Below are 15,247 nucleotides of genomic sequence, written 5' to 3'. Positions count from 1 at the left end.
AGAAACAGAGCTTTTTGCAGACCAGGACTTGGAGACGTGCGTCTCCGATTCTTCAGGGAGACTGGGTACGTGACTTGAGACGTGCGTCTCAAGTGGAGAAGATGTAGGAACATGGAGACGTGCGTCTCCCTTTGCTGACGTGGCATAGAGGATGTGGAGACGTGCGTCTCCACTTGCTGGGCAGGTTTGGGCCACGCAATTTTGTTCCTTTGTGGGCTGGTTCGCTCTTTTGGGCCTTTTGGGTCCTAATTGCACCCCTCTTTCGTCTCAGCACCCCTTTTCGTCTTTTAAGCATAAATATTGGTCATTTAAGCTCGATTTTCTTTCCTTTTCGCAAATAGTCGTAATTGAAGTGTAAAACCTGAAACAAAGCAAATACACGCGTAATATCATAATAAATTAACATAATAAACGGAAAATGCTATAAATATCTATGGATTTTAGGCTAAATATACGATATAAAATCGTGTTATCAAATTCCCCCAGACTTGAACCTTTGCTTGTCCTCAAGCAAAATAAGAAGATAAAGATAAATGAAACACACTTCCACCACGTCGTTCAGTCATACTTAGCTACATAGTGTTCTTATTCGGAAATAACGAATCTTAGCAATAAACCTATAGTAACAACACTAAACAACTCCCAGTATGCATACCAATCCGAATCATGCCATTATAGCTCGACCTATTTGACTTGTCATCATGTTTCACCCTTTTCATTCGCGCGCAATCACATTAAGCCCATTATCTTGACACGCACATAGCAGAGTAGTCGGTTAGTGACTATGATCCTTCTCATGGAGTTCTGGCACAATATGTGGTATACTCCTTAGCATTCACTTGTAGATTGTGGGGAATCGGACAATAGTCCTTCCTACCAAGTTCATTACCAGATGACTTCTGAACCAATCGACAGTGAGTTTTTAGATTCTTTGTATATGAGATTTGCGACCGTTAGGTTAAATGATCTTGTGAGGATCACCTTACTTAGTAGGCACATTTCTTCTTATAGCTGAACACATAATTATTATGAGGATCATACACTTATATTCATCGACTCTCTGCGTAGTTTGTATCTAAGACGGTGCCGACTGCTAGAATAAACTACTAAGGGTTATTTCAAAACTTAAAGTCGATGGTTTTGGTATAACGGGTATTCAAATCGGTTATGTATACTCGGGGGTTTTAGAGTGTTGCGACAATAAGGATATTGACTAATTCAGTTTCGGTTCGTTGAGTGATTGAGTAGCTTCGTATTTCTTGAACGTGTGGGGTTTGCGTTTATCGTTTAGGAGCAAAAATTTTTGTTATGGCTCAAGAAAATGGAAGAAATTGAAATAACTACGGAATTATACATATAAGACTTAAATTCCATAAATATTCTTTTATTGAATTAGAAAAACATTACAAGGAAGGGAAATAAACTGAAGGGAAATAAAACTAAAGGAAATATAAATAATACGACTCCCCCAGACTTAGATGATGCAATGTCCTCAGTGCATAAGAACTAAACCTCATTGTTGCGGTTTCGAGAACTGCTCGCGCCTCTTGTACGAACACGGCGATGTCTATCAGGAGAGTCATTAACACGAATGTCAAGATCATGCAAATATGTGGCAATTTCAGCGTATTGACTTTCGTTCCTAATAGCATAGTCACGGTGCTCCTGTTGCATCTCTCGGATGAGCCTAATTGTTTCAGTTTGGTTTGTCTGCATAGCTTGAACGAGTTGATCTTGGCGTTGAATAGCAGCATACATGGCTTCAAGAGTGATAGGCGGAGGGTTGTTTGGAGGAGGTTGGTTGACATCAGCTTGTCCTTGGTTGAGCTCTTCTTCATTTGCATCCATAGGTTCATTAGGATGATCAGGTTGGTTATCTTGAGGATTGTCTTCAATAAGCCTCCAACGCTGAACATAACGGATGTTGATTCTTTCAGGACATGGAAGGATGACATAAGGAATCAGAACTTTGTTGACGACCAAGGTGTATCGGCCATCATGGCGTGGCGAAACCAAGTGGGAGTCACGGCAATAGGTGAGGTCAAGTGATTGAGCAGGCATCATGAGATGAGAGAGTGAAAGGAGCTCGTCACCAAGACCTAAAGCACAGGCCAAGGAAGTAATAATTCCGCCAAACAAAAAGGGATTTGTAGCGGGGGCGTTGACACAGCCTTGGATGTGTTGGAGCATAAACGGTGCGGCATTAAAACGGATGTTGTTTAGCGCACAGTAAAGTAAGAATAGTTCATGTTGATTTACCTTGTGGTTGTTGGATCGCGCAAAAATAGTATGCCCCAAAACACGTTGAAAATAACGTATAGCGGGGTTTTGAATGTGAGAAGCATGTAGGGCCCTCCAACCAGTTTGAACTTCGCCAGTGAGGTGAAACCATAGGTCGAAGGCATGTTGTTCCCATGAACGACCATTGAGTTCTTGAAAGATATTGCGGAGAGCATTCGGTGATGTATTGAAATTCAAGTACGTAGCCACAACTTCTTGATCCAGTGTATATTCACGGTTGAACATCCTAAATTGGATGCTACCGGTTGAGAGTGGTTGATCAGAAGGAGTGTCGTAACTGAAAGAACTCAAGAATTCTAAGACGAGCGGCTCATAAGTGGGTACGAGTTCGGTACAGAGATGGTGTAGGCTAGATTTAGTGAGTAAACGGGTAACACCATCAATGAGGCCTAGAGTTTCTAGACATTCGGTGTTCACAAATTTTGTGGGAACAACCGAACGTTCGTAGAAAGCGAGGTATTTGGTTCTTTGAGCATCATTGTCGTCTTCGCGGAATATAATATTGTTAAGGTTAGGGGATGGTCTCTCAGGACGCACACTACGGATGATTGAACGTGGAGGCATGATGAGTTTGAAGATGAAAAATAAAGATGGTATTAGAATGGTAGAAAAGAAATGGTATGAAGGTTGTGAAGAATAAGAGTGGTGGTGGTGTGGTTTTATAGTGAGGTTTGAAAATGGTGTGGTAAATGGAGAATTAAATATGGATTAATGGTGGTGTTTGAATTTTGAATAGAATAGAGAAATGGGAAATGAATGGAGTTTAAGAGGTGAATGATGGAAGATGAATGAGGTTAATGGAGTTTAAATGGAATAAATAGGGGAAGAATGAGGAGAATGAATTTTGAAATTCAAATTCAAAATTCAAGAGGGAGAGAGGAATGGTCTGCATGGTCAAATGCAGACTGCTAGCATTGGGAGACGTGCGTTTCAGGCAGGCAGTCTGCTGGGGCAGAGCATGGAGACGTGCGTCTCCTGTCCTTGCATGCTGAGGTCTGGTCCCACAGAGGTGGAGACGGGCGTCTCCTGTGACATGCAAGTGGGTCACGCATGCAGGTGACCAGACAGTGCTGACTGATACCATTAATAGCAAAAAGGTGTCCATCAGTTCAGAACAGTGTCGAATTTCAATACCATTAACAGCAAAAAGTGATAGCCAGGCAAATATATATAGCAGTTAATAGCAGTGTAATATAACACAACAGCAGTAGTGAATAAAATATTGCATTTTAAAATTAAATCAGTACTGAGTGTTAACAATAGCAGAATGGAAAAGTGCAGAAAAAATGAAAATCTAAACTAGAAATAGAAATTACTAAAACTAGAAATAAAAATTTAATAATCTAATACGGTAACATCTAGCCACGTCTATTGTTGTTCTGATTAGACTGAATGTGTTTGAAAACTTCGTCGAACTGAGCATTGACGGTGTCGATGAAATCGAAGAAATGCATTTGCAAAGTGTGAAGCTCGTTGCGCACATGTTGTACATCTTGTTGTAGCGCATTGATTGCTTGTTCGTGCGTATTCAGATTAGGCATTCTTTGATTCACCGATGCGGTGGATGTAGCGGGTTGTTGTTGCTCGACCTCGACATCAGTCATATCAACAGTGTGATCTTCAACGGAATCTTCAGAACGAGTTTCAGGCTCATACTCAGATACAGGCTCGTCAATAGGAAGAGGTTCATAATCAGGAATGGGTTCATCAACAGGAAGAGGTTCATAATAACCAGGAGGTGTTTCAGGTTCAGATTCAGATGCAGGCATTTCCTCATCAAAATGTTCATAAGCTTGAGGAGTCTCAGGTGATGGCTCTCTCTCAGGAATCTGACCATAGTAAAGCCAGTTGGTAGGGTTGTGCACACTTGTCCTAGGAGTCGGTAAGGTGAACTGATACCAAACTTTGTTATCAATGAGCAATTCAAAACGATCAGGTCCAAGATTACCGATGATACCTCGATTAAAGCAGAAATTGATGTCCATAGAGGTATGGGTACCAAAAGGTGTCAATCTAAGCAAAGGCACTCTCATTCCTATGGCATTAGCGATCATAGTGACAAATCCGCCAATCCTAATGGGTGAAACTTCGTCTTGCGTGATGCGCTCGAAGTTTGTTAGCATGAATGCGATGGCATTGACCGGGCGATTCTGAGATGTACAAAACATGATGAACAACTCTTCTCTAGTTACTTCAGTGACATTATCTGGTTTGCCAAAAATATAGTGAGCAAGGATTTTGTGAAAGTAGCGGAAAGCAGGATTGTGGATATTCTCAGATTGAAATTCATTCTCTTCAGGGTTGTCGTTTCCAGTGATCTTGCCCCAGTATTTTTCCAACTCCCAGTATGGAAGATTTTCTTCAGCTACTTGGGCGTATGCATCAGGTCCATGAGGTAGTTCTAACATTTCAGCAAAATCTCGGATGCAGAAATTAAACTCCATACCAAAGAGTCTAAAGAGAATAACTCCCTTTTTTAGCCCTTGTCCACAGTTTGGAAGATAGGTCAGGGAGCTCAGGAATTCCAGAGTGAGCTTCCGATAAGTGCTAAACTTGCGGAACAAGTGAGAACCAGTCCAACCGATTTGGTTAAGCAGGTGTAGGATGCTTTCTTCGATACCAAGCTTCACCATAGTTGGTTGGTGAGGATAGCAAGTCAATTCCATGTGTCTTTCAGCCAGCTTGTTAAATCTTGCTTCTTGTCCTCTACCACGGAACACAACTTCCATATTGTCAACTTCTTGCATCGTAGTTAGTAATTAAATGAAAAACCTAGAAGTTGAAAATATTAGGATAAGTTAGAATTAGGCTAGTGTTAATTTAAAATAAAAAAAATTAAAATTAAGCTTAGGTAACAAGTTATAATAATAGATATAATTATAACGGAAATATTTTCTCAAATCAAGATAGTAGTTATAATTATAATAATTATTATAAGATGTATGAAAAATCAAAAATGATTAAAATTAAAATTAAAAATAGAATAAAGTTTTAAAAATGAAAAATAAAAATAAAATAAAAAATATAGAAAAATTAAAGTTCTAATAAAATAAAATAGAAGAATAAATAAATGTGGGTTGTCTCCCACCAAGCGCTTTGTTTAATGTCGTAAGCTCGACGATTTAAAAATAGAAAACTATTTTTTCGAAAAAACGGGCAGTTCGTCAAGTTTAAAAACTTCGATGTTTTCATCGTATTCGAGATGATGGTAATACTTAAGACGTTGCCCATTTACGACAAAAGGTTTGACGGTTTCGCCTTTGATTTCTATCGCTCCACTCGGAAATATGTTAGTTACTTCGAAAGGGCCAGACCATCTAGATCGTAACTTACCAGGAAATAATTTTAGCCTAGAATTAAATAAGAGCACTTTATCGCCTATGCTAAAATTTTTCCTAGATATACGCTTGTCGTGCCATTTTTTCGTTCGCTCTTTATAGATTTTGGCGTTTTCGTAAGCGTCTTGTCTAAGTTCTTCTAATTCGTTTATGTCTAGAAGTCGTTTCTCACCAGCGGCAGTGTAGTTTAGGTTTAAGTTCTTAATGGCCCAATAGGCTTTATGTTCTAGCTCTACTGGTAGGTGGCATGATTTTCCATAAACGAGTTTGAATGGGGTAGTTCCTATTGGAGTTTTGAAAGCTGTTCTATAAGCCCATAAAGCTTCATTTAGCTTGGTTGACCAATCTTTCCTCGATATAGCAACAGTTTTCTCTAATATTTGTTTTATTTCACGGTTAGATACTTCTACTTGACCGCTTGTTTGTGGATGATATGGTGTGGCTATTCGATGATTTACTCCATATTTTCGAAGGAGTTTCTCAAGTATTCTTGAAATGAAATGGGAACCACCATCGCTAATTACCAATCTTGGCACACCGAACCTAGGAAAGATGACGTTTTTGAAAAGTTTAATAACTACTCGTGTATCGTTTGTAGGAGAGGCGATAGCTTCTATCCATTTTGAAACATAGTCGACGGCTACGAGTATATATTGATTTCCAAACGATGACGGAAACGGTCCCATGAAGTCTATTCCCCAGACGTCAAATATTTCTACTTCTAGAATGCCTTTTTGAGGCATTTCATCGCGTCTTGAAATGTTTCCAGTTCGTTGGCATCTATCACAGCTTAGTACAGCAAAATAGACGTCTTTCCACAGGTTGGGCCAGAAAAGTCCAGATTGAAGGATTTTGGCGCAGGTTCTAGATGTGCTATGGTGTCCTCCACACGGTGCAGAATGACAGTGTGTTATTATGCTTCTTATCTCTTCCTCGGGTACACAACGTCTAAAGATTCCATCGGGGCCTCTTTTGAAAAGGAGTGGGTCGTCCCAATAGTAATGTTTTAGGTCATGGAAGAATTTCTTTTTCTGTTGGTAGCTTAGATCAGGAGGAAGCACACCAGCAGCTAGGTAATTTACGAAATCTGCATACCAAGGTGCGTCAGATCGGGCTAAAGCTATTTCAGCTAATTTCTCGGTTTCAGAGTTTGGATGGTATGGTTCGAATTCATTTGCTTCTAATTGGGCGATGAGTCTTTCATAAGGGAAATCATCGTCAATTGGTACTTGTTCGGGTTTCAGATTTTCCAATCGAGAGAGGTGATCTGCTACGACATTTTCAGTGCCTTTCTTATCTTTAATTTCCAGGTCGAATTCTTGTAGTAACAAGATCCATCTCAAAAGTCTTGGTTTAGCGTCCTTTTTGGTTAGGAGGTACCTAATGGCGGCGTGGTCAGTGTATATGATTATTTTGGCTCCTACCAGGTAAGAACGGAATTTGTCTAATGCGAATACGACAGCTAATAGTTCTTTTTCTGTCGTGGCATAATTCATCTGAGCTTCGTCTAGGGTTCTACTCGCATAATATATGACATGTAGTTTCTTATCCTTTCTTTGTCCTAGAACGGCTCCTACAGCATAATCACTTGCGTCACACATTATTTCGAAAGGCTCATTCCAGTCGAGAGGTTGCATAATTGGCGCAGAGATCAATGCTTGTTTAAGCGTTTGAAATGCTTCAGTGCATTTATCGGTGAAAACAAATTCGGCGTCTTTCATGAGTAGTTCAGTTAAGGGTTTGGTTATTTTAGAGAAATCCTTAATGAAGCGTCGGTAAAAACCAGCATGTCCCAGAAAACTTCTTATTTCTCTAACGGTTTTGGGAGGTTGAAGGTTTTCGATAATTTCGATTTTTGCTTTATCAACTTCGATTCCTCTATCGGATACGATGTGTCCAAGTACAATTCCTTGTCGAACCATGAAATGGCATTTTTCCCAATTAAGGACTAGGTTTACGCTTACGCATCGTTTAAGCACCATTTCAAGGTTTTCTAAACATGTTTCAAAACTTCCTCCACAGACAGAGAAGTCGTCCATAAAGACCTCCATTATTCCATCTAGGAAGTCGGCAAATATTGCCATCATGCATCTTTGGAAGGTCGCGGGTGCATTGCAGAGTCCAAAAGGCATTCGTCTATAGGCGAATGTACCATAAGGACAGGTGAATGTGGTCTTCTCTTGGTCGTCAGGGTGGATAGGAATTTGGAAAAATCCGGAGTATCCATCCAGATAACAAAAATGTGAGTGTTTAGCTAGGCGTTCGAGCATTTGATCTATGAAAGGTAAAGGGAAATGGTCTTTTCGGGTAGCTTTATTTAGCTTCCTATAGTCAATGCACATCCTCCATCCAGTTTGGGTACGTTGTGCTACAGATTCTCCTTTTGCGTTAGTGATTACAGTGACTCCTCCTTTCTTTGGTACGACGTGAACAGGGCTAACCCATTTACTATCAGATATAGGATATATTATTCCAGCTTCTAGCAGTTTTTGGATTTCCTTTTTAACCACATCGCTCATAATAGGATTTATTCGCCTTTGATGTTCCCTAGAGGTTTTACTATCGTCTTCGAGCATAATGCGGTGCATACACAGAGAAGGGCTTATACCTTTCAGATCTGATATGTTGTATCCTAAAGCGGTAGGGTATTTTCTTAGGACATTAAGTAATTTTTCAGTCTCGGTTCGTCCCAAGTTGGCGTTCACTATAACTGGTCGGTTTAGTTCTTCGTCTAGAAATTCGTATCTAAGATCGGTAGGAAGTGTCTTCAGCTCTATAGCAGGTTTCTTTGGTCCAGGTATAGGATCAGGGGTTAAAGCTAAGCATTCACTCAGGTGGTTATCTTGATATTCCTCACGCCAGTTGTCATCTTCAAAAATTGGCGGCATAGGAATTCTTAGGGTTTCGGTTTCCTTATTTGGTTCGGATTTTATTTCCTTGACACAGTCGTCGATTATGTCAGCATAACAGCATGTGTCAATTATAGAAGGTGCTTTTAGGAATTGGGAAAGGATAAATTCTATTTTCTCTTCTCCTACTTCGAAAGTAAGCTTTCCTCGCTTTACATCTATAATTGCACCAGCGGTCGCTAAAAATGGTCTTCCTAAAATGATCGGGATGTTAGAATCTTCTTGGATATCCATAATGATGAAGTCAGTCGGGATGTAGAATTGACCTACACGAACAGGGATATTCTCTAACATTCCTACAGGATATTTGACTGAACGGTCTGCTAGTTGAAGAGACATTCTTGTTGCTTTAAGCTCACCTAGATTGAGTTTCTTACAGGTCGAAAGAGGCATCAAACTAACACTAGCTCCTAAATCGCACAAGGCTTTCTCTATGATGGTTTTTCCAATTACGCAGGGTATAGAGAAACTACCAGGGTCTTTCAGTTTTGGAGGCATGTTGTTTTGGATGATAGCGCTACATTCAGCGGTAAGCGTTATAGTTTCGTTATCCTCGAGTTTCTTTTTGTTTGATAAGATTTCTTTTAAGAACTTAGCGTACGAAGGCATCTCAGTTATGGCTTCTGTGAATGGTATGGTTATGTTTAATTGCTTCAGAAGTTCTACAAATCTTTTAAATTGCGCTTCGGTTTTTGATTTGGCTAATCTTTGAGGGTAAGGAATTGGTGGCTTGTAAGGTGGTGGTGGAACATAAGGTTTCTCTTTTTCGGGTTCCACTTCGTTATTGTTCTCATCAGTCTTAGCAGTTTGTTCGTCGGTTGTTTTCTTTTGGGTTTCCTTTGGCTCTTGTTGTGACATGGGTACGTTTTGGGTTCTAGGATCTATGGGTCCATCGTAATTAGTTCCACTTCGTAGTGTTATCGCGTTCGCATGTCCTTTAGGATTAGGTTGTGGTTGAGCAGGAAACGTGCCAGCAGGGGCAGCAGTAGGTGCTTGTTGTTGAGCTACTTGTGAGATTTGAGTTTCTAACATTTTGTTATGCGTAGCTAAAGCATCTACTTTGTTCGATAGTTGTTTTAGTTGCTCGCTATTGTGGATGTTTTGATTCAGGAAGTCTTTATTGGTTTGTTGTTGGGAAGCTATGAAGTTCTCCATCATGATTTCTAGGTTTGACTTCCTAGGGGTGTTTTGAGCAGCTACAGGCGCTTTTTGGTAGCCAGGTGGTACAGCAGGTGCTTATCCAGGCGCGTACAACGCATTGTTGTTCTTATAAGAAAAGTTCGGGTGGTTTTTCCATCCAGGGTTGTACGTGTTAGAATAAGGGTTTCCTTGAGCGTAATTTACTTGATCAGATGGGACTCCAGTCAAGAGTTGGCATTCAGCAACTACATGCCCAGTCAATCCACAAATCTCGCAGTTAGGTGCTACAGCGGCAGCGGTGGCTGAAGGAGTGATGGTCAAATTCTCGATCTTTTGAGTTAAAGCGTCTACTTTAGCGTTAACGCGGTCTATACCACTAATTTCGTACATTCCTCCTTTGGTTTGGGCTTTCTCTAGAGCGGCGCGTTCTCCTCCCCATTGGTAATGGTTTTGTGCCATGTTCTCTATGAGTTTGTATGCTTCATCATGGGGTTTGTCCATTAATGCTCCGCCAGCAGCGGCATCTATAGTCATTTTAGTGTTATATAAGAGACCACCATAAAAGGTATGGATGATCAGCCATGGTTCGAGTCCATGATGAGGGCATATTCTAAGCATGTCCTTGTAACGTTCCCAAGCTTCGAAAAGCGATTCGTTATCTTTCTGGGTAAATCCGTTGATTTGACCTCTAAGCATAGCAGTTTTGCTAGGCGGAAAGTATCTTGCTAAGAATACTCTCTTCAATTCGTCCCACGTAGTTATGGAATTGGAAGGCAGGGATTGAAGCCACGCTCTCGCTCTATCTCTCAAGGAGAAAGGAAAAAGGCGTAATCGAATAGCTTCGGAACTAACGTTGTTGGCTTTGATAGTGTCGGCGTATTGCACGAACACAGATAAATGGAGATTGGGGTCGTCTACAGGGCTTCCAGAGAATTGATTCTGTTGAACAGCTTGGACCAGTGAAGGTTTCAGCTCGAAATTGTTCGCTTCAATCGCAGGTGGTGCGATACTTGAATGCGGTTCAGCGCGCGAAGGAGCGGCATAGTCTCTAAGAGGACGAATAGCAGCCATCTCTAACTTCGGGGTGATTTGATTGATTTGATCAGTAAAAATCAATTCCTGATTAATCGGAATTTCTGCTACTTCGGGAAGGTTGCGAGCTCGACGTTTAACGTTAATGAAACGTTCGATCTCGTTAATTCGTTGTATTAAGTCTCCTCCTTGTGAACGAGTATTTGGCATACAATCGTTCAAAAAGAAAGGGAAGAATTTTCCTAGTCTCTACGGTGTAACAGTGAGTTACGATATCGACTTAAATAGTCCCCGGCAACGGCGCCAAAAACTTGATCGCGACTTTACGTGTCTATAAATCTGATAACTGCAAGTGCACAGTCGTGTCGTGTAGTTTTAAAAGATATCGAATCCACAGGGACTATGAATCGATCTACCGTTATCTAAGGTTACTATGTAAAGCTAGGAGTACTAAAATTTCGATTGTTCCTAAGGGAAAGTGATTGCGAGAGAATAAAGAATAATAATAAAAGACAGGTATCAGTATGTATTTCGTTTAACTAAAGGTAATCCGAAGGTCCATTGGCTTTTGCATAATTAAATTAAAAATCTTTACTAATTCCAATTGGTTAAAAATCCTCGTCTCAAACTTTCGCTCTGTTGAGTCAGACTACTATCCTAATCCTAATGTACGCTTTCGCCATCCCATTAGATTTTAGAAGAGCTTTTTGGAAACAATGTAATTAATAAAATGCCTATTTTACGAGGTCGTTATCTATTTAAATCTCCTAATCTCAAACTTTCGCTCTGTTGACTCGGAACATGCTAATATCCCTAACGTACGCTTTCGCCATCCCGCTCGAGTGTAAAAACAATTTTTGAAAATAAATAAGTTCCAATTAGTTTTAATACGCTTTCGCCATCCTTAAAACTAATGTCCTATGTCTACTATCCAGTTAAAGATCTCAAACTTTCGCTCTATTGATTTTAACCTTTGACCGTCCTAATCCCTCAAACTTTCGCTCTATTGGTTTTAAGACTTACTAATTAAACTAGACATATAAACCAAAAATAAGTGATAATTAATAAAACATAATTTAAGCCAATTTATTTCGGACCCCTACGGTTAACTTACTTTACATACCGACACCTTTAGTATTTTAGCCAGACATATTAATACGATTAAACATGCATAAATCGGTTCGGTTCATAATAATAAGCATATTAAATGGCATATAATATATCATGCAAATAAATAATATAAATAAGGCGGTAAATAAAAAACCTGAATTAAAATAAATCTGGATTGAATTGAATCTTGAAGTACTCGAACTTCCACCACAGGTTGGCTGGATCGTTCTTCGGAATTTAAATGGCAGAAAATAAAAACAAGGAAAATAAAGCGATAAACCTAACGTAAGGCTAGATCTATGAAAAGTTCACAACAATTTCCAGTGTAGAAATCGTTGTGAGAAAATAGACGGTTAAATGAAAGCAGAATAAGGAAAAGCAGTTCGCGGTACAATTTCGGCAGCACTTCGTTGGCAGGAAATCGGACCCTTTGGACTGAAGTGACTGCCTCTATTTATAGGTGAGGCTTTGCAGTTGCTTTGCGTGAGAAACGGAGCTTTTTGCAGACCAGGACTTGGAGACGTGCGTCTCCGATTCTTCAGGGAGACTGGGTACGTGACTTGAGACGTGCGTCTCAAGTGGAGAAGATGTAGGAACATGGAGACGTGCGTCTCCCTTTGCTGACGTGGCATAGAGGATGTGGAGACGTGCGTCTCCACTTGCTGGGCAGGTTTGGGCCACGCAATTTTGTTCCTTTGTGGGCTGGTTCGCTCTTTTGGGCCTTTTGGGTCCTAATTGCACCCCTCTTTCGTCTCAGCACCCCTTTTCGTCTTTTAAGCATAAATATTGGTCATTTAAGCTCGATTTTCTTTCCTTTTCGCAAATAGTCGTAATTGAAGTGTAAAACCTGAAACAAAGCAAATACACGCGTAATATCATAATAAATTAACATAATAAACGGAAAATGCTATAAATATCTATGGATTTTAGGCTAAATATACGATATAAAATCGTGTTATCAACTACTTAAAGTACAAGAGTGAAGTCATGTATTCAAATCCATTACAAGTACAAGGAAAAGTCAAGGTTTATTTGAAAAGGTCAACATTCAAATCAAAAGTCAACACTTCACTATTCTTAGGTTCTGTCAAATTACATTCCCATGATATTTCAAAGTCCACTTGAAGAGAACAACTTCAATTATCATTACACCACCAAAAATAATTTACACAAAAAATATCTCCACAATATGATCAGTTTCCTAAAACCTGTTCTTTTGAAGTGTTCAAGCCTGTTTCTCGAATTCTAATTTCGTAACCACGCCTCCAATTGCCTTCAAGCATTTTCATCCAACTATATCTTCACTCCATGTCCAAGCCAAGTGAAAAACCTGTATCAGACCTGCAGCATGACACCAATTCAGAGTTTGCATAAAAGAAATACAATACAAAGTTCTAACCTATTGACATTTCAAGACCATTAAGCCAAACATACAGGCTGCGTACACTGCATCTGAACATGATTTCAACTTAATGCGCTCATTACAAACAGCAGCTCATAATCCTCTATAACTCTCACCTGCGCAGGCCTGAAAGGACCGATATTCCATATTAGAAAGCTCAGTGTTATTGTCCAGCAATAGATGGGAAAATGCAGGAACACATTGCATTCAAGTATTTTGAATATAACTGGCAGTTTATACAAGTTCTAAAAAAAAGAGGGGGGATTCAGTCTAAGCTACATTCAATAGAAATCAGGGCCTTTCACCACTACATCAGTCTACAATAAAGCAATTCGTAAAACATACGATGAGCAACATGATTCGGAAAATGCCCAGCTCAGTACAAGAAAAAGGCAACGCAACCACAGGGCATCGAATTCTCTAACATATAAATCTGCAGCAGCCTAGCAAATTCAAAAGAGAACCAATATTCACCTTCTAGTCCAATGCAGCCCTGCAACATCAGTTGAGAAAACCTATTTCTAACCCTCTTTCCAATTCCTAACCATAATAGCTGCCAACTCACCGACAGAACGTCAAGCTAACACCTCTGGTTTCTAGCAATTTCGGGAACCGATCCTAGCATTTAACCAAGCACTGACAGAGGTAACAGACCTATACACACCAAAATACCAAAACAGAATTTTAAACAGCCTGCATACATACTACTCCATACCACATATTCAAAACCATACAAAACACTGCAAATTAAACCAATTAACAAAGTCATTCTACACAGTCCAAACACTAACAGTAGCCCACACATTTCTAGACTAACCATTGCTATGCACATAACAAAAAAGATAGCTATTAACATACCTGATAAAGTCCCACATTCAAGAAAAATGAAAAAACAGGCTGCCAATCATATTCTGAGTCCCACATTCAAAGAATCAAAACCATGCTGCAATCCTATCAGTCCCACATTCAAGAAACTGAAAAAACACTTTGCAAGCTATAATTCTGAGTCCCACATCTAAGAACTCCTAATGATTACCCAATCATTACAGTATAAAAGTCAGTGCCACCATTCAGAAAAGAACACCTAAGCACTATCACCATCATTGTCTCGCTTGCAGACTTTGAAGGAAGGATCGTGAAACCTCAGTTCAAACATTCTCACTCCCTACAACCTCATTTCCCTCACCCTCTCACCAAGAGCTCTCACACCATAACTGTTAGAGTTTCAACATCTGAAGCTCTAACAGATGAGCTAAACCACTCTCTCCCTCACCCGCAGCACTCAACAACAACTTCGACACACACAGAAGAACACAGAAAATCGAAAGCGGAAGAAGAAGGGAGAAGAAGTAGAATCATTCATGCAAAACGAAAATCAAGAAAAGAAGAGTGTTGGAAGCTAACTATTACCTCACCTCTGGCTTTGTCTTCTACTTGCATCTTCGATATCAACAGCTTCCGGAACGAACCTCGGTTCCGTTGGTATGTAGTTTTAACTCCTCGCTTCTGATGCGTTATCCCAAATTAAGAGTACGATTTTCCTTCTAGTCGTTCTTTAATTTCAAGCTTAGGGTTTCGAATTCTCATCCACCGATCTAGAGCTATGGTTACGTTTCTCTGAAATCTGACACCGAATTCAGGACAAGGAGGTGTTTTGTGATAGGGTTTTAATCACGGTGGTTAGAATGACTGTGAAGGAGGCGATGGCGGCGGCGTTTCGTCACAAAATCGCCGTTCGCGAAGAAGAAAATGAACGAAGTAAGGGGAAGAGGTTCTGAAGTTCGATGGTCATAACCATACCAAAGCGCACCGTTTCCATTCATTCTAATCTCGCTTCTTTTTATTTTATTTTTTATTTTATTTTCTTTTATAAACAAATCTGATATTAATTTGGATATTATAATAAAATGAATCAAAAAACCTTGGGCTGCATATTCTGTTCGCCCCTTGGCCCATAACACTGCCATTTTTGGCATAAAGAAAAACTGAACAAGACACTCTGTTGGGCTATTCCC

The 15,247-nt window shown here is 39.9% G+C and overlaps 1 non-coding gene across 1 annotated transcript; it reads left to right on the top strand.

Moving 5' to 3' along the window:
* The first annotated feature begins 10,277 nt into the window (after positions 1-10,277).
* LOC131654346 (small nucleolar RNA R71) lies at positions 10,278-10,384 on the top strand. Its single transcript, XR_009299387.1, has one exon. It is a non-coding gene; the product is annotated as a small nucleolar RNA R71 (small nucleolar RNA).
* Positions 10,385-15,247: the final 4,863 nt, after the last annotated feature.

Source organism: Vicia villosa, linkage group LG2 (assembly GCF_029867415.1).
Source record: "Vicia villosa cultivar HV-30 ecotype Madison, WI linkage group LG2, Vvil1.0, whole genome shotgun sequence".
Classification (NCBI taxonomy): domain Eukaryota; kingdom Viridiplantae; phylum Streptophyta; class Magnoliopsida; order Fabales; family Fabaceae; genus Vicia; species Vicia villosa.
Note: the sequence above shows the minus strand (reverse complement) of the source record. Positions and strands in the feature narration are given on the sequence as shown.